This window comes from Podarcis pityusensis (assembly GCF_964106645.2).
Source record: "Podarcis pityusensis genome assembly, chromosome: 5".
NCBI lineage: Eukaryota > Metazoa > Chordata > Lepidosauria > Squamata > Lacertidae > Podarcis > Podarcis pityusensis.
The window spans coordinates 98081581-98103941 of record NC_138032.1 but is presented as its reverse complement, the minus strand read 5'-3'; the positions used below and the strand labels follow the sequence as shown (position 1 = coordinate 98103941).

Below are 22361 nucleotides of genomic sequence, written 5' to 3'. Positions count from 1 at the left end.
CACAGCCCGGCCGAGGCTGCTCGGCCCTCGCAACCAGCTTGGCAGCGAGTCAAGCGCCGATAAGCATTTGGGCGAGACAGCTCGACTGCGGGGCTGGAGGAGAAACAGCTGCCATGGGCGCGCCTGGAGGGAAGGGGCGAGGCGAGCGGGGGGGGGGCATCCTGAGGAGACTCGCCGCTCTCGCTCCATCCCCCCCCCCCCCAGGCTCGAGGGGTCGGGCCCAAAGCCCCTTGCTGGTTACCAAGTACTTTTGAGAAAGGGCCCTTTGGTGCCCGCCCCCGCCTGGCACTTCCTGCCGACTTCCCAAGCACAGATAATCCTTCCATTTCTTCGAGGAAACGAAGCCTCCGCCTCCTTTATATACGTTAAAAGATAGATAATGTATCCCTGTCTCTCCTCCGGCCTGGCTTGGGGCTTTTCCCATGTAGCGCTCTTGAGGGGCGCGTCCCCGGCGAAACTCCCCCTTGCCCAAGGAGGCTCCCCGCCCGCCCGCCCCCCGACCAGGGCGAACTTCTGCTGGCGACTGTTGCGCCCGAGGCGTCTGCGCTGCCGCCGCCGGACGAAGGTGGGCTCCTCTTCTCCGCGGGCGCCTTTCCTTTTCCATTTCCAACGTGCGCCCGCCTGGCGTCGGGGCTGGGGCTGGCTTCCGCTGCTTCGGGCGTTGCGTTTCACGTGTGAATGTGTCCCTGCCCGGGGCGACAGCTCTCTCCCCCCGCCCCCCTTGTCCCTCTTCGCGGCCTGGGCTCTGACTGGCAGCTCCGCCTGGGCGGGCGGATGGGCAGATCGAGGTCTTCTGCCTCCCGTCTGCAGAGCTGCTGCTGGGCCGAGACAGACGTGCATTTGAAAGTGGGGTGAAAGTGGACTGAAGGCGCCCCTTGTCTCGCTTCGAGGGGGGAGAAGGTGGTCAGCAGACCCTTCCGCCACACTTGGCAATGGCTTTCTTTCTCTTCTGCTTTGTAGATAGATCGACCCATCACACATATCTCAGCCCTGAGATATTCAGTCAAAGGGTGAGCAAAAAAGAAAGTGCAAGGCCTGCGCACCCCCCCCCCCACACACACAGCAGCAACAACAACTATATTTCTTGGTGTGCCTGCTTTGGCACACATCAGCATTTCTACCCATCCAAGTGTCCTTTTGCGTCACATCTCACCATTTCAATCAACCAATTGAAATCCCACTTTCATATTTTAAATAGATAGATACACAGATAGATTTCCCCCCTATTGGTGTATTTGTAAATCAGCGTATTTCGCACGGGTTCTCTCTCTCATACACACAGATACGCACAAGCTTTATAATGCTCGATTACCCAACACATTTTTTAAAGGATGCCTTGCAATATTCGAGCACAAAATCTCAGACTTCTATGAAGATACTTTGCCAAACCTCTCTACTTTCTCTTCAGAAAATGGTACAGGACTGCAGCCTCAGGGAGCAGTGAGGGAAGCTTTTGCCTGGATGTAGAATTGCCATCATTTCATTTTGACTCAACTCTCTTCAAATTCTGCTGACAGGATTATGACAAATATTTGCCCATGTACTACCATGAGGAAAATTCTCATTAAAAATAGCACCTTTTGTTCCTAAGAACTGACAGGAAAATATATCAACTGGAAGAAGTCAACTGTATAGTTTTGCTTTATTTCAAAATATTGTTCACTTCTGGGATACTGACCACCTTGCTTTTTACTTGACAGCTCATAGGCAGGCAACAGCGCAGCTAGTCCCCCTTTCCAAATGCAAGTTCATAAGAAGGTACTAGAAATTCACAGCACTGAAATTATCTGGTCTCCTGTCCACTTACATAGTTTGTCTATATTTAAGCTTATTTTGAAACAGCAAAGCTCACATTGTAACTACTACTAGTCTAGTGGGCATCTTCTCTAACAGCTAGTATAGGGAAAACAGCCTATTTGTCTTAACCAGAACTGCAGCCTGACAGTGTATATATAGCAGCGAGTTACAAATATTGCAATACATGCCAATTTCCCTCTCCCCCCCTCCCCCGGCTTTGTCCACATTTTGCCATTTTAAAAAGGCACCTGCCATCCTTAGAAAGTGTCTCAGAAAATTTGGCTTCCCACGGACCTTGTCTCATCTTTGCTTTGGTCTGCTGCTGCTGCTGCTGCTTGCTTGCGTTTGAGATGGAGAGGAAACACGAATGTTTTTAATATCTGTGTTGAGATACTATGGTACGAAAATTGTATAAAACCATTAAACCACCTATTCAATTAACACTCGTTTCCCATTATTTATTCTGAAGTAGAGAATCATGAATCAAGTATATAGTAGACTATAAAATATTTCTGCATTGACACAGATTTGTAATATTATCTTAAATGCTGGTTATCTGCCACTAATAAATTATATTTTCAGATGCAAAATGCAGTAGCGAGATGAATATATAAACCCCACCCAAATGAATTAAAACTTTTACTAGCTCTAGATCCACAATAACATTTTATCTATCTTTTATTTGTTTACATTAATCATGGGAGCATATGGTGGCAAGTTTACTTTTGATTTTATTCAGTAAGAAACAGAAATGTGAAGTATACATTCCTTCTAAATTATTGTATGATTTTATCTTTTGGAGATGACATAAACCAACACTTAAATGGTTCTGGAAAGTGAAAATAATTACCTGGATACTTCTGAAGCAATCTTCTCTGGTATGAGAATTTTAAGAAGACAGAGAATTTAGTAATTGTTTTTTTGTCAGTGAGCCACATTATGGGGTTGTTGTTTTTCATTTTCTTAATGTTTACTTCAAGCAATTTTTTTTTAAAATGTCTCTCAGTCTCTTCATGTCTGTCTGTGTTCAGGATATATATATCTTTAAAACACAACAGTTTTTTTATTTTTAAGGATTAAAAACTCTTGATAGAGACTTGAAATATTCTAGGAAAGACACGTTTCCTATTTCATAAATCAAAACTACATAAATGATTAATTTCAATATGGCACTTGAAATGGCAAATATTAAATGCTGCTGTCTTTTAATACTGAGATTTTGGGTGACACAAGCACAGAATTACTATACTTAATATTCTCTTGTACATGTAATTAGCTAAACATGTTTTTACTTGTGTTGTATTTCCTTATGTGAGATGCATCTGGGGGCGAAGGAGCCATCAGACCTGAAGCACAGCTGAGAACAGCAGCGCAGCCCAAAAGGCTGCTGCTAACACTACACTATGGTCACAATCCACACAACCACCATGGAAAGGAAGGAGGAAACTGTAGGGCTCTCCTTCAGCTCCCATCAATTTCAATAGGACTTCACTGTCTTATTTCGTAGGGAACTTTGCACCGAACTGGTAAACCTATATAAATGATACTTCGGATGTAGAACAAAGTTTCACCCCTCAACACACAATTTGTTTCCACATAAAAAATAAAAATAACAGTGCATTGAATTAGTCGAATTAGTGAATTAAACACAGAGTATTGAGAGGTTACTTTCCTTTTTAAAAAAATGGGGGAGGGACAGAACACCTTACTTTAAAATACATTTTCAGCAAATCTAAAGCAGTAAAGATTCACATCTGCTCAGTATCAACACACATTGGCTATTAACACTGGATATTAACATTCATGGGTTTAAAGAGCTATTTGGTGTACCATATTAAAGTTAAATTTATTAATTTATTATATTAAGTTAAAAATAAATATATTTCATATATTTACTCTTAATACTACCTTTATCTTTTCACATTGCTTTAACTTTGCATTATGTTGTATCAAAACTCATTTCACTGCAGCACATTTGAACCCCATTGATATATAAGAAAGTCAATGCTACATTTTTAATACTTGCTATATTTACGACACATTATATATTCTGTCATTTACTAAGCTGCTTCATTAGTATCTATTTACAAAACAAACAGCCACTTTCAGTGTATTGGACAGTAATTCCAAAATAACGTGGTAAGAATTAACGTGACTGTTGTTATGCTTAGCTTGTTGCTATGGCAGTCCCGTCACTGACATCTAAGATTATGCTAATATTTAACAAAACATTTGCTTTTCCTTTAATATTTTATTCCCCATATAAGGCAATTAATAAATACAGGTTCAATAATTATAGACAATATTATTGGAGCTGTATTTCAAAAACTTTACCCTTCTCAGCCTTCTGTATGCTCATCTGCTTACTTAGGTGTGCAGCCTTGTCATGGAATGATGCCCAACTAATTTTTATAATTTGGATAACCCTTTGTATCATTGAGTTTTTATGCTAACCCGTTTAAATGCATTCCCCCCATTTGTACTGTTTGGAAGGTTCCAAAAAATACCCTTCCAGAATAGACTTTGCTCTTGTGGTATGAATACACCAGATACAATATTCCATATAATTTTGGACTGCCTTCTCTTTTATACTCTTCGGAGACACCTATTGGTGACTCCTTTGAAGTTTAAAGTATCTACTTGCAAAGAATTTGTAATGCAATATTTGCTGAGGGATGATATTCTTGAAACTACTGAGTTTGGTTTCAGGATATTTAGCAGAGATTTTAAAAGTCAAATCTAAAGTTACTTAATATTACTTAATGTTGGCTATTGAATCTTTTGTATGTTTTATGTGTTTTAATATGTCTGGATTACCAATGTTTTAGGACCCCCCCCCTTTATGATTTAATTATCTAAATTATGGCAATAAAGGCTGAATGAATGCATGAGACCTCCATTAAATATACTGGATGTGATTTCCCCCCTCATCCTTGTTTTTAGGATTTTCTGCATCTGTTCACATTTCTGCCTATAAGATGTGGGCTTTTGCCTTTCTCACTTTTATTTTTAAGGTAGAAATTTTACTTATTTCATTTTAAAAATGAAGCACTGTGATACAATAGTAGAACTCTACCCTAGTTTGATGCACTTAGCAGTACAATCCTATACATTGAGTTCAGTGGAGTTTACTGCCAGACAATTGTGTATAGCAGCCTAAAGAAGATAAGCATGGTGAAATACTTGACAAGTACTTTTGAAACCCTTTTAATATTTGAAACACAGTGATCTATAAACTGAAAACTACATAGATAATGAAATCTTATAAATTTACAATCTTTCCTCAGTGAATTTTGTGTATCATGCTAATAAGGGCACATGGACACACAAGCTGGGCCTGGCCACCTCATTTCCCCACTAATTGTAATCTTGCTTCAAAAAAATGACGCAGTAGGGCTGATAGCAAAAAATATTATTTTAAAAGTATTTTTAAGCAACTTGCACATTTATTTTCCTTTCAGCATTTACAAATATTTATGCATTGAACCATAACAGAATATAAATAAATATGTAAAACAAACATGTGCTATGTGCTAAAAACTGTGTGGTTCAGAAAATTGCTCAGAACTGCAGGTTGTAAATATTTCTTCTCAGTTCATTCTAGACCAACTTATTTCAAATTTCACCAGTAAGTCAACTGCAATGTTTTTAAAAAGCCTTCACCACAGTAAGTAATGTTAATTATACAAAGTACCAAATTCTGGACTCTTCAACTTTTAAAAATGGAAGCATTGACAAAGATATAATACAAATTGGTTGATACACTTACATTATATGCAGTATTATATTAATGAGTCATGAGGCTTTCATTCTAAAACTTGTGATAACAAACTTGAATGCTCTTGCTTGGGCTTAAGGCTCTTTCTTTTCAGTGGTGTTGCTTTTGAATAAGGAGCAAGTTTTATTACCTTGTTTCAATAAATAATTTAATCCCCATTTAGAAGGGAATTATAACACGGACTGTTTTGCAACTAGCTTCAACCTTCACTCTGCCTGCACTCCCATAAACAGAAAAGTCCAAGTACTGACTCCAGCAAGAGAGATCCCAAAAATGAGATTTAAAAGTGCTTAATTTTGGCTGGATTTGTGTGAGAGAGACTTATCACTCTCTCTCTCTCTCTCTTAGAAGGACACACTTAGCAGGCTACTAGTTTTTTTTAGTTTTTTTTTTAAAAAGCCTCTATATATGCACGTGCAGTTTTTCTGCACAGGTAGCGATCAAAATAGCTTTCTGATCAATTAGAACCCGTATTTACTAAACAGCCAAAATGCTTTATATTCTGTCAAGGTACACCAACATATATTGCTTTTTCTTTGTGTTATGTTAGATAGAAACACATTGACATTTTTAATTATAACACAATATACATTACAAAACATTGTGGGAGGGAGGGGGAAATAAAGAAATGTGGTGAATATTAATTGTTGTTGTTGTTTTTAGTTAGGAAACAAGCTATGCAATATATAACCATAGTTTATACACAGAGGGAAAATTACAATAATATATTTTCAAATATAACTTTTCAAATGGATGTATAATAAGAATAGGTCTCTACTATGGTGATATTAATTCTCTCGAACTCTTCACTCCCATTAATGGAAGCATATGAAAATAATAGAAAAGAAAATACCCAAAAAACCCTTAATTTGAAATTAATAATGGTTATACATGAGAGAAAGAAAGGAAATCTAATACTAAGAATATTTCCCCTTCAGATTTGCAGCAAATGCCAGGTTCAACCACTTAGACAAAACTTCTCTTTGCTTATCCTCTTTTTAAAACACATTAACTTTAACCACATTACATATTCTGTAATCTAAAGATATACAGATATACAACCTAAAGGATTATAAATATTAAGGAAAACACTTCATTTTGGATTTTTTGGAGTTGCCACAGCTTTAAAATTATTTAGTTTATTTATCATCTGTCTTTGATTAATTAGGTGGCCAATAAATTAAATTACTTGAGCTTGTGTACTGCTACATTTATGTGGATATTTAATTCATAGTTACTGAATGTGAGAGGCCTTGGTATTAAAGTGCAAGGGTCATCATCAGTACTTGCTATCTTCAATATTTATTTAAATATAGAGTGTCCGCTGTTAGAGTGATCAGAATGCAAAATGGCTTTAAAATAGTTAACAAGTTCAAGCCCCATCAGTATTGTGGAAAAAGTTTAATATATACTGACTATGAATTGAATTCAGAGATGTCTTGTATGAGCCGATGAGCATTTTGAGTAGAAAGCCCCATTGGGTGAGCAGGGTTCTGCTCAGTGTCTGGATCCATGTGGTTGGCTTCAACTTCTGTCACATGTCATTCCTAATTCTAGATGAAAAATGATTTGTTGTTTCACCCACAAATACAAATTATCTGCCAACTTTGGATGCAACCTTGAAAGAAAAGTATATTTAAATTGTTTCCCCTTAGATCTGGCAAAGGGAACTGTATGACCTGTATTTTGAAGTGTACTTTAATTTCAACCTCAGTAAGAACTACCAAGTAAGTCCATAAAAACATGCACCCCCTACATTTTCCTGGCCACCACAAAAATCAGTAATGCTTCTTACATACAAATGAGTAAACACCACACTTTTTGGTTTTTCCAGAGCAGAAACAACAGTTGACAATACTAATATCTAACGTCTCATTTAAGAAAATAAAAATGGCGATTTATTACCCAGGGTGTGCATACAAGTTGAATATAAGCAGAAACATTTTGCTAAGGGCTTAAAAATCTATTGTTACCAAGCCAAGTGCTGTAGAAATAAATGCTCTTTAAAATCACTCTGAGAAATCTATTAAAATAGTTCTTTTGGGTTAGGTATGACATACAAGCTAGTTTATAAAAATAACAACAGCTAGATGTTATGTGTATAATTTAAAAGAGAATTTGGAAGCTGTTCAAAGCATGATTGGTCCCTGAATACAAGCACAACCTTGTCATTTATAAAGGCACAATCCTTAGTTTTATCTGCCAGCCCCATAACTGAAATTAATGGGAGCCCTGCTGTACACGAAGAGCATGACAGTGACTTGTTTCTTTTTCAGAGCTTCCATTCATTTCAATGGAACATGTTCAGGAGGACTTCCTGAAGGATTACTTGATTACTCTACATTTACAGTATAAGTAAACAAATGTTGCTGGCAATTAAGTAAATGCTTGACTTTACCTCAAATACTGAGATCCAACTGTTGGGTAAATTGGGCATGACCATTTTCAAAGCACATGCGCACACAGATTCTCAGTAACTACTTCCTTACTTAAGAAATTTCTTCTTTCAGAAGTTTGAAAAAGGCTAATATGAGCAAGTATTCTGCAGTCAGGGATGAAGCTGGTTCTTTCTTGACATTAGCTTATTGTTTTAATGTTCGTTTGCCATCCTATGCACATTTACTTGAGAGTAACTTTTGACCACCTGTGAGATTCATTTCAGAGTAAAAATACCTAAGGTTCTGCTGGTAATGTCATATAAGGCAGGTTATGAAACTAACTAATTGAATATAATAATTGATTAAGTTCATTTGATTCAGAATTGTAAACCCTGGGGTCATCTAGTCCAACCCCCTGTGATGCAGGAATTCTGCAGACAGCCATTCCTGGGTGGGTTGGAACCACCAGCCTTCTGGTGAACAGCCAGATGCACTGACCCCTTGCGCCACAATATCTTAGACCAGGCTTCCTCAGCCTTGGCCCTCCAGATGTTTTGAGACTACAATTCTCATCATCCCTGACCACTGGTTCTGCTAGCTAGGGATCATGGGAGTTGTGGGCCAAAAACATCTCTGGTTGCAAGAATGGCTAACACTTCCACTTCTGCTGGAAGGGGTGCAAGTTGGCTGATAGTCACTCAGTCTACAGCCTCACTGAGCCCCCCAGGAAGCTTAGGAAAGAGCTGTAGCAGAAGTCCCTGGTTCAATCTCGGCCATCTACAGAGAATGTCTCCTGCCTGAAACCTTGGGGAGCCAGGCAGTGGAGGCAACACTCAGCTGGATGGAGCAACGGTTTGACCCAAAATGAAGCAGCTTCCAGGGGATCTGCTGAAGAGACTGTCCAAGAGACGGGAGGCTGCAGACAGAGGAGGTCACAAAGCAGAAATGCTCCCTCCAGCAGAAAGGCACAGCAGCCTCACTAGAAAGGTATCTGATTTCCTTCCGTGCACAAAATGTCAAATGACTTTGGAACCCATATTCCTACCCAATATTGACTATAATTTTCTATGTACCTACGAAATGAAAAAGTGGGGAGATATCATGCAAAGCTATTCTAAGTGATGTTCCACACAGCTGCAAAAGCTGAGACATAGTCCTGTCTCGACAAAAGAGATGTCACAGTAGCTGTGAAGACACAGCTACATTTTGATCCGCCTCAACCAAAATGTGACCATTTTCAGCAGGACTTGAGTTCTGTCCAGACAATGGAGCACTGCGTGAAAATGCTGCGTGGCTGAGTGAAGTTGGAACAACATTGCTGTTAGTACAACTGATGATACTATGGAAAAGAACTGGCTCAGTGAAGCTGTGAAGCTGAAATTCTTAATAATATCATTATGAGTCTTTATACAAGACTCATAGGCTAAATCTATTTTCCTGCTATACTGATGCAATACTAATGAGGAAAACTGGGAAAGGGCCAGAGGCCACGTCAGCAGATGCATAAAGTGGTCACCTAAATGGGTAAGTTATATATGCCCTGAGCAGAAAGCAATTTTTTTCCTCTTTCTTTTAATTTATTTATTTACTTTATTCAAACATAAAAAAACCTAAAAAACCTGTATGGCCACTTCAGAAAGCTGCTGGATATTTATTATCGGGACTTTTCATTGCTGTTATTTTTGCTGCTACAGATTAACTTGTCTGCAATTTATTATGACAGAATTATCCTTATGCAATTTCATTGTGCTTGTCACTATCATGATTTTTAGGCTATCACATAAAACAATTGCTATTGGCAGTGACAAAAGATTTCTTGTTAAGCTTCTGAAAATGTCAAGAAAACTGTATAGGAAAAAGTCACCAAAACTATAAGTCGGAAGCTGATCCATTATACAGAGACAGTTAACAGAATACATACAAAACCAAACCAAAACCTTTTTGATGCAGGAGGGAGAGAACACACCCTAAAGGAGGTAGAAAAACTTTAAATATTAATTAAATAATATTGTCTGTGGTCTGCTTCATTGCATCAATACTCTATATTACATATTGCATCAAAATATACAAAGGGGACTCCTTTTTGTAAAAGAAGGCATTACATTAACCATAGAAAGATCAGACCCTTTCAGAACTCCAAATTTGTGCCATGGAGCTCTAAGCACTTTATATATAGAAGTAATTCTTAAAGAAAAGGGGTTATGTGCCAGATAAAGCGTACTCACATCACAGAGTCTTTTTAACAGTAGAATAATTTTTGCAACTTTAAAATGAATATAATAAATATTTCCAGGTTTTTCTACACTCTTAAGTAAAGCAGGTTCCACAACCTTCCCTCCCCCCAGCATTTTTCAAAAAAGTATATCTTTTGCTTTTTTACGAAATGTTGAGGAAAAACCAAAGCTTGTGGTTCTATTTCCCTGTCCAAACTAAATTCAAAAAGCAAATAACTGAAATGTCCCACTGCCTAAGAAATGCAAGTGTAAAAAAGCAGTCACTTTTATATTGCATATATCCAAGAAGACAGTTGCCAAGTGTACGTTGCTTTTCCTTTGCTTGTAATTATCATAAATTTTAATTAGTCTCTACTTCTGCTGCATTTTCTTGTTTTGGATAAAATGATTGAACAGAGGTATTGTTTTACATCACATGCAGGTAGTTTTTCTTTCTGCATGTTACTTTTAAAAAATATGCTGTACAAAGCATTTTTTATCATAATGCTGGGAAATCTTCTGTTTCAATCCTTTATTCACTGTGCTGGTGAAATTATAGAACTCCCCTTCACCCAGGAGCCGCAATAAGTTGAAATGAAGAGGGATTTAAAACAAATAACCAGTAATATTTTGAAAGTTAAGCATTTTGTTTTCTCTAAACAGAACAGATTCTGAGTACTAAAAGGGCTATAAGCCTTTTGTTGTGCAAATTCTCAACATTTCTTCATAGCAAATGGCTACAATTAAATCAACAGCTCAGTAAATATATTTATAAATGACTTCCTTTAAAAAAGTAGTTTTATAATTGCATATGACAACTATCATTCAGCATTATCACTGCAAACTATAAGAGCTCTTAAACCTCAGTACATTCCTCTTTCTCAAACTAATCATTTATGAAGCTAAGCAGCCCTTCGTCTGCTGGATGGGCCACGAGGCAGCAAAGGCTGTGAGCAAACCAAGTGAAGCCTCTGAAGAACGTGGCCTCTCCCCTTCCTCCACAGCACCTGCATTTTGGGTGTACTGAACGTTTGCCTCTTCATGTGAATGGGAACACAGGTTGTTAAGAGACCTCCAATATTATCCTACTTCTCTTATTTAACCTCACTAATTAAATGTCAAGACTCTACATTTCTGCATGCTGAACAGCAAGTTATAGCTCATAATACAGTATTTATTGATATGAAATGGAGAATATCTTAGCTAGTACATTTGAGGTTCTATTTATACTACCAAATAGAATAAAAAAATTCTGGCTATTGCTTGGTGTGACAAAATTGGAGCCAACAGCAGTTGAATAGAACCGTCTCTATCCCGGGGTACTACAGATATGTCTCAGACTCTGCTTTCCAGACTGTTTTGGAATTTAATCACATAGTGGCAATTTCGCACCGATCCATGAAAGTGGGCTGGGTCTCAGTCAGTTTTATTGGACATAGCCAAGTGGGATGGGGGCTCTTACCAGCAGATCAGGGCTGGGCAGCGTTCACCAGGCCTCCAAACACAGAGGGGTGAGGGAGGCCGGAGGTTGGTCCCGTCTGCTGTGCGCTCCTCACCCTCTCATTTCTGGGAGTCACCTGCATTGGGAAACCAGGTGAGCAACGCTGCCCCATTCCAATATGACCCACTAAACCACTACTGGTTCTTGCAGAATAAACCCACTCCCCTCTCATATTGGACTTTCTGTAGTAAGGAAAGTGTGGCGTGGCAATTGCTTGACCCCGCATCATAGAAAGGAATGCTCTGTAAACAGCTGATATCATATAATCTTCCTGCAAACAAATCAGGATGAATGTTCAAAAACAGGTCTTCTGGAAGCAACCTCAGTTTGGAACTAATACAGAAAATTATGACATTAAACTTCAAAATAAAATGTGTGGTTTATGTAGATTTCCATCAGCTATTTTATCACACCTCACAGGAAATCCTTCACTGGGATCCACTTATGTAGATGTGTGAAGAAGTATGTAAAATAGGTTATTATAATACAAGTATAAACTTGATAATTCGGTATTGGAAGGATTCTCCTACATTCTGGTGTTTTTTTTTATGAGAATAATTTTTTATTAACCGACCAATCACATCAAATCAAACCAAATTACATAAATTCCAAATTACACAGCCAAATTTTAAATTTTTGTTGGGGGTACCCATATTTCAAGTTCCGAAGGGGATCCAATCAACTTCTTGCTTCTTGCTGCTGTTTTAATGTCCACAAATCTAACCTTATGATGTTCATACTACTATCCAGTCCTTTCTTATTGTTTTTCCACATCTCTTGTTGTTATTTTCATATATTTTTCCTTACTCTTTGTGACCTCTGATAGTCTCCACAAGCTGGTTAGAACATTTTGTAATCCTGCGTGGATATTATTTTTTTTATCCAGTAGCCATATCCAGACGTTTTCCATATAACATCACTTCCATACCTCAAAACAGTCTTAGCGTCATTAATCTTCACCAATCTGCCTCCTTTCTCAAAACCTCTGAGGAGATTCACTAGGAATGCAGTCTGAAAACAAGTCCGTTCTTCCTCCCGGCTATAAATCCTTTGGCAAGATGGCGACTCCGAATTATTGCTTCTCGATCTCCATAAAGCATACTTTTGGTTAAAGTTTATCTCCACACAGACCTTAATCATCCTGCTTGGGTCAGTTCAACCGACGGTTCTAATGAGGAGGGGTTCTTGTAAATCACATAGAAGGAAAGTAAAAAAGGTCCCCCCCCATTCAGTCCCGTTGTCAACATACCCAGCCTTTGGTGTATCTTCATCGTAAAATGTTCCTGTTTCTCCAACCCGTCGTCTTCTTTCGCAGAGGTCACTTAAATTAGCAGACTTCACTCCCCTTCTTCACTTGAAATATGTGCATTTGCTTCTTTTGTAATTAATTATTCCAAATTGCTGCAGCTAGTGCGCGATCAGAGACAGCGTCCAGGAGAGCCGAGGTCCACACGGGGGCATTCTGCCTAGGGCCCTCACCTCCTTCTTTCGAATTAGGGGGTGATTTATGGGCACAGCAGGCAGGGGCAGTGTTCCCCATTTCCTTGGGGCAACAAGGGAGGCTGCCTACTCCCATAACAGCCTCTTAATTACCCCGTGTGGGTCGGAGAGATGGGCCATCTTCCAATGCGCCCCCTAGTGGCCCCCCGATTCTCCTACATTCTGTAGGTTCCCTGAAGATTCTATGTATGTAATTTGTTATATTACGTAATATATGTTATTTTAGTTTTTCACTCAGAAAGTATTTTGTTATTTTTAAAATAATGTAAATGTCTTCTGAACTGCTTGTTTTCTATGTATTTCACTGTCTGGATCACATATGTGCAGGAAAAATAAACAGCTAACACTAATTCTATATGTATATAAGGATAAAATTTTGTTCTTTAGATTTTTTCCCCCTTTTGTTCTTTAGAATTTAGCTACAGTTCCAAAAGATACATTTCACTTAATTTCTCTTAATTTCCACAACTCCCATTTCAATATGACATCATTCTAGTAAAGCCCTAAGAGGGATGGTTTTCCATGGTATGTTACAATTCAAGATTATTATTTAAATGTATGCTGAGGAAATATCATACACCATTTCCCTGAAAAGCTGGAAGACACTGCACACACTTTTAAACAATATATTTGCAAGACAGATTATCTGCAAAGCACCGTAGTTCAGGTTTTTATGCTGCTTTAATTATATATATATATATATATATATATATATATATATATATATATATTACACACACACACACACACACACACACACCAGTGTTCCAAACAGAAACTATTATTATATAATTGTTTATCTTTGACAAATCACAGTGAGGAATTGAACAATTAAACTTTGCAAACAACCAATCTAGCAAAACTAGTTTAAAGTATTTTTCACAGAATGTTAACAACAACCTACTTCAATTTTGTGGGTGTAAATGTTGGGTATTGAAGTGTTTAAAATTACATAATCCTGATGCTCTGCCTTTCTATGCTCGCACGTGCCTAAATTAGTTCTCCATTTTGTGGTGGCCCTCGGAGAGCAATTCCTATTGAGAAGCGAACAAAGGCCATGACCTCTGGGTCAGAGTGTAATGCAGGAAGCATGACCTCCTCTTTGTTCAGATCAGCACTGTTTACTTTGCCTAAGTAAAGATCACCAATACATTAACTAAAGAGGATTAAAGGGGTCATATCCTCAGCGCAGACAAGTGGCAGCCCTCCTTAGCCACCAAAATCATTTGACTTTTGTTTTTTGAAACTTTATATACACACGTGGGAGCACACAAACATCCTTAAGTGGTTTTTAAAAGGGAGAGAGAAATAACTGAAACATTCATTTTTAATAGTTGGTGACTTACAGTTTTTAAGAAAAGCATATTCTGAATATACTTTCCTACATTCTTATTTTTCAAAATACAAATAGGATGATGATGATAAACAGAGCAATTTGCAAGATGATTTTTTTGGTTCTTCTAACTTCACACTCAATAGTCTAAGGCATTTATTAAGTTAGAAATATGGCTAGTTTTAATTTATATGTATTCTGAAGAAAAATTCACTGATAGCATTGGTTACACAAAAATAATTTGTCATCATTTGCATGCCATACAACTGCATAGCGGTAAAAAAATACACATTTGGGACCTGGATCCACAATTTTCCAATAAAGGGAAGCAATGCCAAGCGCAGCAGGAAGTAACGCCAAGTCCTGAATCCCAGGCACACCTGGATTGGGTTAACTGCCGGTCCCACTACCCCATTCCTGCCCAGGTTTGTTTCTGGGAGTGAAATGAGCCGTGCCAGTAATCTCTAGCCAGGAGCTACAGATCTGCAGTGCCCTATCGAAGTCTAGCAGCAGAATCTATGTGTTTGGGGCCTGCTGCGTGTGGCTGGGAAGTATTGAAGCTCCTGCCCCCCAGATACAGGAGAAGCAAGGCTTCTGGGCTGTGTCTCAATGCCATTCAACTCCAGGGGAGAGGGCAAAGCAGTGCCCTGCAGTGCAGGACAGCACAGGGAGATCTTGCACTGGGATCTCACTGTGAAGTGGTTCCTGTTTCTAAATAACAGAGGTGATTTTTTGTCTAGAATGAACGGATGAAACAAAAACCCTGCCTCGTCTGTTCCAATACCCTGCCTTCTCCAGGATGATATGGAAGCGCCTTCCAATTAATTATGAATTGTTGAATTGACCGGAAATAGGAATGAGCTCAGTGTTCATTCAGTTAAAATATTTCTATACCACTCTTCAATTAAAAGTAAAAATAAATCCAAGTTGTTTATTTAAAATAAATAAATACTCAATATTGCAAATATGCCCACCCAATCACTTCAATCTGTGAAACTGCTGCCGTGACAGGAGCCACATAATATGAATTCTGTGCAGGCAAGAAATTGCTTTTTTCGTTTGCCAACACCTTAACTTTGCAACTCTTTGCCTCTTAATATCAGGCAGGTGCCTCCACTGTGTGCACTTCCTACTTAAAACATTTTTTCAAAGCAACGTATCAAGATATGTAGAAATTACATGTGTTTTATTTCTTTTTAGTTACTATTGACTTTAAATATCTTTTGAATATTTTAAATACTTGCTTTTAATGGTTTTTATTGATAATTTTAACAATTTGTTTTATATATTTGTAAACCATTCAGAGGATTACACACACACAAAAGCAGTATATAAATTTTAGAATCATAGAATCATAGAATCATAGAGTTGGAAGAGATCACAAGGGCCATTGAGTCCAACCCCCTGCCAAGCAGGAAACACCATCAGAGCACTCCTGACATATGGTTGTCAAGCCTCTGCTTAAAGACCTCCAAAGAAGGAGACTCCACCACACTCCTTGGCAGCAAATTCCACTGTCAAACAGCTCTTACTGTCAGGAAGTTCTTCCTAATGTTTAGGTGGAATCTTCTTTCTTGTAGTTTGGATCCATTGCTCCGTGTCCGCTTCTCTGGAGCAGCAGAAAACAACCTTTCTCCCTCCTCTATGTGACATCCTTTTATATATTTGAACATGGCTATCATATCACCCCTTAACCTCCTCTTCTCCAGGCTAAACATGCCCAGCTCCCTTAGCCGTTCCTCATAAGGCATCGTTTCCAGGCCTTTGACCATTTTGGTTGCCCTCCTCTGGACACGTTCCAGTTTGTCAGTGTCCTTCTTGAACTGTGGTGCCCAGAACTGGACACAGTACTCCAGGTGAGGTCTGACCAGAGCAGAATACAGTGGCACTATTACTTCCCTTGATCTAGATGCTATACTCCTATTGATGCAGCCCAGAATTGCATTGGCTTTTTTAGCTGCCGCGTCACACTGTTGGCTCATGTCAAGTTTGTGGTCAACCAAGACTCCTAGATCCTTTTCACATGTACTGCTCTCAAGCCAGGTGTCACCCATCTTGTATTTGTGCCTCTCCTTTTTTTTGCCCAAGTGCAATACTTTACATTTCTCCCTGTTAAAATTCATCTTGTTTGTTTTGGCCCAGTTCTCTAATCTGTCAAGGTCGTTTTGAAGTGTGATCCTGTCTTCTGGGGTGTTAGCCACCCCTCCCAATTTGGTGTCATCTGCAAATTTGATCAGGATGCCCTTGAGTCCATCATCCAAGTCGTTGATAAAGATGTTGAATAAGACCGGGCCCAAGACAGAACCCTGTGGCACCCCACTAGTCACCCATTTATTCAATTTTGTTGAATAAATAAAATAAAAATGTTTCTTTAAAGCTGATGTTGGAGATTCCCCACAAAAGTGAAATCTTCAGAAATTGAAGGATATGCCCAGACTTTCACTACTCTGATCCATCTCCCACAAGAGGCTCTCTACAAGAAGTGAGTAAGGCTCCTGGCTCTCCAGAATACTTCACATTCTGTTTTCACTGTTGCGGGGATTTCCCCACAAGAGGCCAACTAAATTAAATCCCAGTGTACCTCACCTAACTTTTCCTCCTGCAAACAGTCACATCAAATCATAATATGACACATATTATATGGCTTCATAACAGTAAAGCATAGGAGCCTACTCTTAGCGGCTGAGAAGAAGAAGAAGAAGAGTTTGGATTTGATATCCCGCCTTTCACTCCCCTTCAGGAGTCTCAAAGCGGCTAACATTCTCCTTTCCCTTCCTCCCCCACAACAAACACTCTGTGAGGTGAGTGGGGCTGAGAGACTTCAGAGAAGGGTGACTGGCCCAAGGTCACCCAGCAGCTGCAGGTGGAGGAGCGGAGACGCGAACCCGGTTCCCCAGATTACGAGACTACCGCTCTCAACCACTACACCACACTGGCTCTGAGGGGTCTTGGGTCTTATTTCTCAGTTATTATGTAAATCTCTGGGTTATTTGTGGGGCATAGGAATTTGTTCATATTTTTTTCCTAAATATAGTCCGGCCCCCAACAAGGTCTGAGGGACAGTGGACCGGCCCCCTGTTGAAAATTTTGCTGACCCCTGGGCTAGGTTTATATAATAACTGAGAAATAAGCCCCAGTTGATGGGGAGTGGGGGAATAGAGATGGGGCAACAGCAGATCAGAATACAAAAAGACATTAAAAAGAAGGTGTTCAGTAAAATAATCTATCTTCTTACCTCAAGGAAAATTAACCCAAATCTACATCAATATCATCTATATGTATTAAATTGTGAGTGGTGGCTGTGAGTAATATGGTGGAACAACTTGCCGGGAAAAGGAATAAGGAGCTGTTTATGATTTACCAAGCAAGTAGCAAGAAGAAATTGAGATAACGTACTGGTATCTAAAATTTCTCAGAACTTGTTGAGGGAGGGGGAATTTTGTACTCATTAGCTGTAGCAAATGGTCAAATTTTTATTTTTATTTTTTTGCTCTCTGCTCTTTTAACTACTGTTGTACCAAAAAATTCTTTTGTGTTTTTTCATCCATTCTCCATCAGTTAATGAGAAAAGAAACTGCATTCAAAAATTATCAAAAGGGGTGGAATATTTTGGTGAAATACTAGGTGACAGTCTGTGTTCTGCCTCCCCTGCTTTGAAGGTGCCCCGGTGTTTGTGACTGTCCTTCATTTCCTTCTACAAATCATCTCACCAGTGGTCTGCACTCTCAGGGTTCCCACACTTCAGTTAAAGTCTGGGGAGCCTGAAGAGTGCTTGGGAAATTTTTGCTGGAAAGCAAAAATACTCACACTACCCTCAGCCACCTCCAAGCTCCAAGCTCACCACCTGCCCAAATTCTAAAGGAATTCTAAAATGTCCTGAGAACGAGGGAAGAAAACTTTCAAGAAACTGGAAGGTGGATTTCAACACTGGGCTCCTTAAAAATGTTGTTGAAAGCATGCTTGCAACAGTGTGAAGGCCTCAGCCTCCTGGCTTCCAGTCCACTAGCACATCATGGATGGCACACACTGCATCTAAAGTGGTAGCAAGCCACTTTGAACATTTGCAGGACTGTTAAGTGTGCTGAGAGTTGCCCGCACTGTCTCACCAGAGTGATGCATGCTCTAGTTATCTCCCACTTGGACTACTGCAATGCGCTCTATGTGGCGCTATATTTGAAGGTGACCCGGAAACTACAACTAATTCAGAATGCGGCAGCTAGACTGGTGACTGGGAATGGCTGCCGAGACCATTGGCTCCCAGTATGTTTCTGAGCACAATTCTAAGTGTTGGTGCTGACCTTTAAAGCCCTAAACGGCCTTAAGGAGTGTCTCCATCCCCATTGGACACTGAGGTCCACCTCCGAGGGCCTTCCAGCGGTTCCCTCCCTGCGAGAAGTGAGGTTACAAGGAACCAGGCAGAGGGCCTTCTCGGTAGTGGCGCCTGCCCTGTGGAACGCCCTCCCACCAAATGTCAAGGAATTTAACAACTACCTGACTTTTAGAAAACATCTGAAGGCAGCCCTGTTTAGGAAAGTTTTAATGTTTGATTCTGTTTTTAATATTCTGTTGGGAGCTGCCCAGACTGGCTGGGGAAACCCAGCCAGATTGGGTGGGGTATATGATGATGATGAGACCCCTATTCCCCTCAGAAAGCTACAACTCCTACAGTAGTTGAACAAACTCCTCATTTTTCTAGGGAACTCTGGGGAATGTAGCTCTGTGAGAAAAAAGGGCTCTCCTAAAAATCTCTAAACAAGCTACAGTACCCATGGTTCTTTGAGTGTTTAAAGTGGTTTAGATATATAGTGCAGATGGGGCCTATTGTATGGCAAAATGGATGTTCCAGGATGTGGGCCAGGCTGGAAGGTGGCAGGTAGAGACTTTTGTGGCACCAAGAACAGGCATGGGGCATTTATAGTGCTTTAAGAGCAGAACAATAACAGCACATTCAACCACCTCATACAATTAACAAAGTAAGTGCAACCCCCCCCCCCAATTTGAACATTTCTGTTAAATCCTCAAGGCTCCTGGAAAAGTATGGAAAACAGATTTGCAGTTTTGAAAAGAGACAAATAGCCCTGCAAAATTGTAGAGTGACTCTCAGCCCAGCCTAGCTTCAAATGAATAGTATGTGCTTCTCCCTTCCCTGCCTCGCCATTTATCCACTCCAAATTGCTGCACAAGTTGCCTTTTCAGCCAGAGTGGTTCAAAATATGTACCTATTAGCTACATATGAAAATTGATGCAGGAAAAGCTACTTGGGGGAGGCATGATTTGAGAATGGAGAAATGGTGGATGGGTGAAGCAGTAAAGGTACACATAAAGGAACACACATTCAGCTCTCCTGATATTTCTTGAAGATTTCATTTTTTAAAATCCTTTTTAAAAAGGTTAACGTGCAATACAGTATGGATTTCATGCCTGGGTTGTACAATCCTGGCTCAATAAGGCCGGGTACATACAAGCTTTGTGTACCTAGATGCAGCTCCTTTGCTCTCGTTTGTCTCCACTTTTTATTGTGAGCAGTAATACAAACCAGGAACTTGCAAAAAACAGTAGGTTCCTGTTACATGAGGACCAGGAACTATCTTTAATGGCTTGACTTTTTTATTGCAGCTTGTTTGGAAGCCATTAACCATAGATCCTGGTTCACATGTAACAGGAAGCTATAGTAAATGAAGCAGCTTCCTGGCTCATTTTTCTGTTTACATGAAGGACCTGCATATGGTGACTGTCATGTGCATTCTGGTTTCTGGTTTATTAAGCCAGATATGATTGCGCAAATGCATCCAATGTAACAAGCATGCTGATATCTATACTGGACTGTATTTGAAGACTTTTAGCTGAGTTAAACACACACCACATTATCCCATAACTTAATTTGCATTCGTTAATTTCATGATAACGGGTCACCAATATTTTGGTGTTCTTTGCTTCCACAGAAAACTTCATCCTGAGTCTGGGATCCAAACATTCTTTCTCAATACGGTAGTGATATTTTGGAAATTTTAATTTGCTTGCCAGAATAACAGTTTGGTCCCTGAAGGCAAACAGTGGTGAATCCCTCTACTCACAGAGATGCCACACTACTTTGTGAATCTTTTCTATTTAAAATCTTATTTCATGTACTTTTTGAAATTTGTGAACTCTGCCTCTTCAGTGCGGACATGCACATTTGTAACGATACTTTTAAAAAATGCATAATCACACAATGATTTCCTTTTAACAAAGTGAATCCGCTTCCTCAAATCACATGCTCACTGAATAGTATACTACTTGGAATATTATGTTGAAATATGCATTCATTCTTCACCTGGGAAGTATGTGTCAATATTTGTAGCTTTGTAGAAATTTCAGTTAATCAATCTGCTGCAAATAGAAACAGTCTATTTTCTTTCTATTGTTGCAAGTAGGTAAACTGTTACAGTATAATAATGAATCAAGACCACTGGCTTTGCTTTTTTTGGTGTTGTTACAGTTAAAGATAGGATTTATAGGGTTACCACAAGCCATTTAATACAGAATATTTTAAAAGGTTTGTGGCCATATTCACTTGGAATTAAATTCCACTGGTTTCAATAAGATTCAATTCCAGGTATGTTTACTGCAAGGAAGTAATATTATTCATTGGTTGGTCAAACTAGCTGGAAGGTCTGTCTTGAATGACATTTATATCTGCTGATAAATACCACTTTAAATTAAGGCCGTCTTTTGAAATCACTACACTTCTGCAGGGTAAGGGACCTTGCTATTTGATGTTTTCCCCTGAATAAGTACCTTTTAATCACAAGCTAGTCAGTATAATTGTATATAGAGCCCTTAACAACTTGGGAATGGTTACCTATGATATCGCCTTACCCCACATGTACCCACTCAGCTGCTTCGATTGGTAGAACTGGCACTACTACAGGTGCCACGTAATGCCCACTCTGCTTTTGTAAGAACGTGATTGTTTAGCATGGCAGTGCCAGCACTTTGGAACTCCCTGCCTATTGAGATCAAGCAGTCACTTCCACTGTATTCTTTTCTGTGCCTGCTAAAAACGTTCTTCTTTAGACAAGCTTAGCCAGATGCTTAGAAAGTTGAGGTAATCTTAACCTGTTTTAGTATTTTAACTTTTGTATGGTTTACAGAATGGCCATATTTTTCCCTTGATTTTCTTGTCTTATATGCTTGTAAACCACTTTGAGGGGTTTATTTAACAATCAAGCCTGCTCTTCTTTAAGTACTTTAAACACAAACTGTCACCGAGCAGAATATTTTATTATTTGCATTCCATAATCAACTTCATACATGCTATCCTATTTAGATGAAAATCCACACTACCTATAAGGATATGAATGAGGTTGCCCTTGTATATTTTACCACCTTAAGATTTACTTTTGAAATGTTCTCCTTTGTATGTACTAACACTGTCATATACTGACAAGCATGGAATACTTTTAGGTGAATGTTTCAGAAAGCTGATTCAGCAAAATTCTGTATACTGCACACTGAGTTAAGGCGGCAGGGGGCTCTGCCCATTACAAGGGTCAACATGTTTCTCTCCCTGCATCAGCTCAGTTGCACAAAAAAGAATATATTCAAATAATGTCCAAATTGGTTATGCTCACTTAAATCAATTTCTATTTTAGATCTCCAAAATGATAAAATGTAATATGGGATTGCAGAATTTATATTTTGCTATCTCTTGCTCTATATCTCAGCTCATCTAATCACTCTCTCTCTCTTTTTTGAGCAAACATGCCATATTGTTCAAGTCTAATATTCATGAAAATTATGGATGTTATATTTTAACAAAAACATTCTTCATTATCATACCATAATTGGTAAATATTGCCATTATTGCATATTCAGCATT

General features: G+C 39.1%; 1 protein-coding gene across 3 annotated transcripts in view; it reads right to left on the bottom strand.

Annotated features, from left to right (window-relative positions):
- Positions 1–22361, bottom strand: part of LOC308477259 (uncharacterized protein) — a 198026-nt gene that overhangs the window by 101288 nt on the left and 74377 nt on the right. The window lies entirely within an intron of this gene.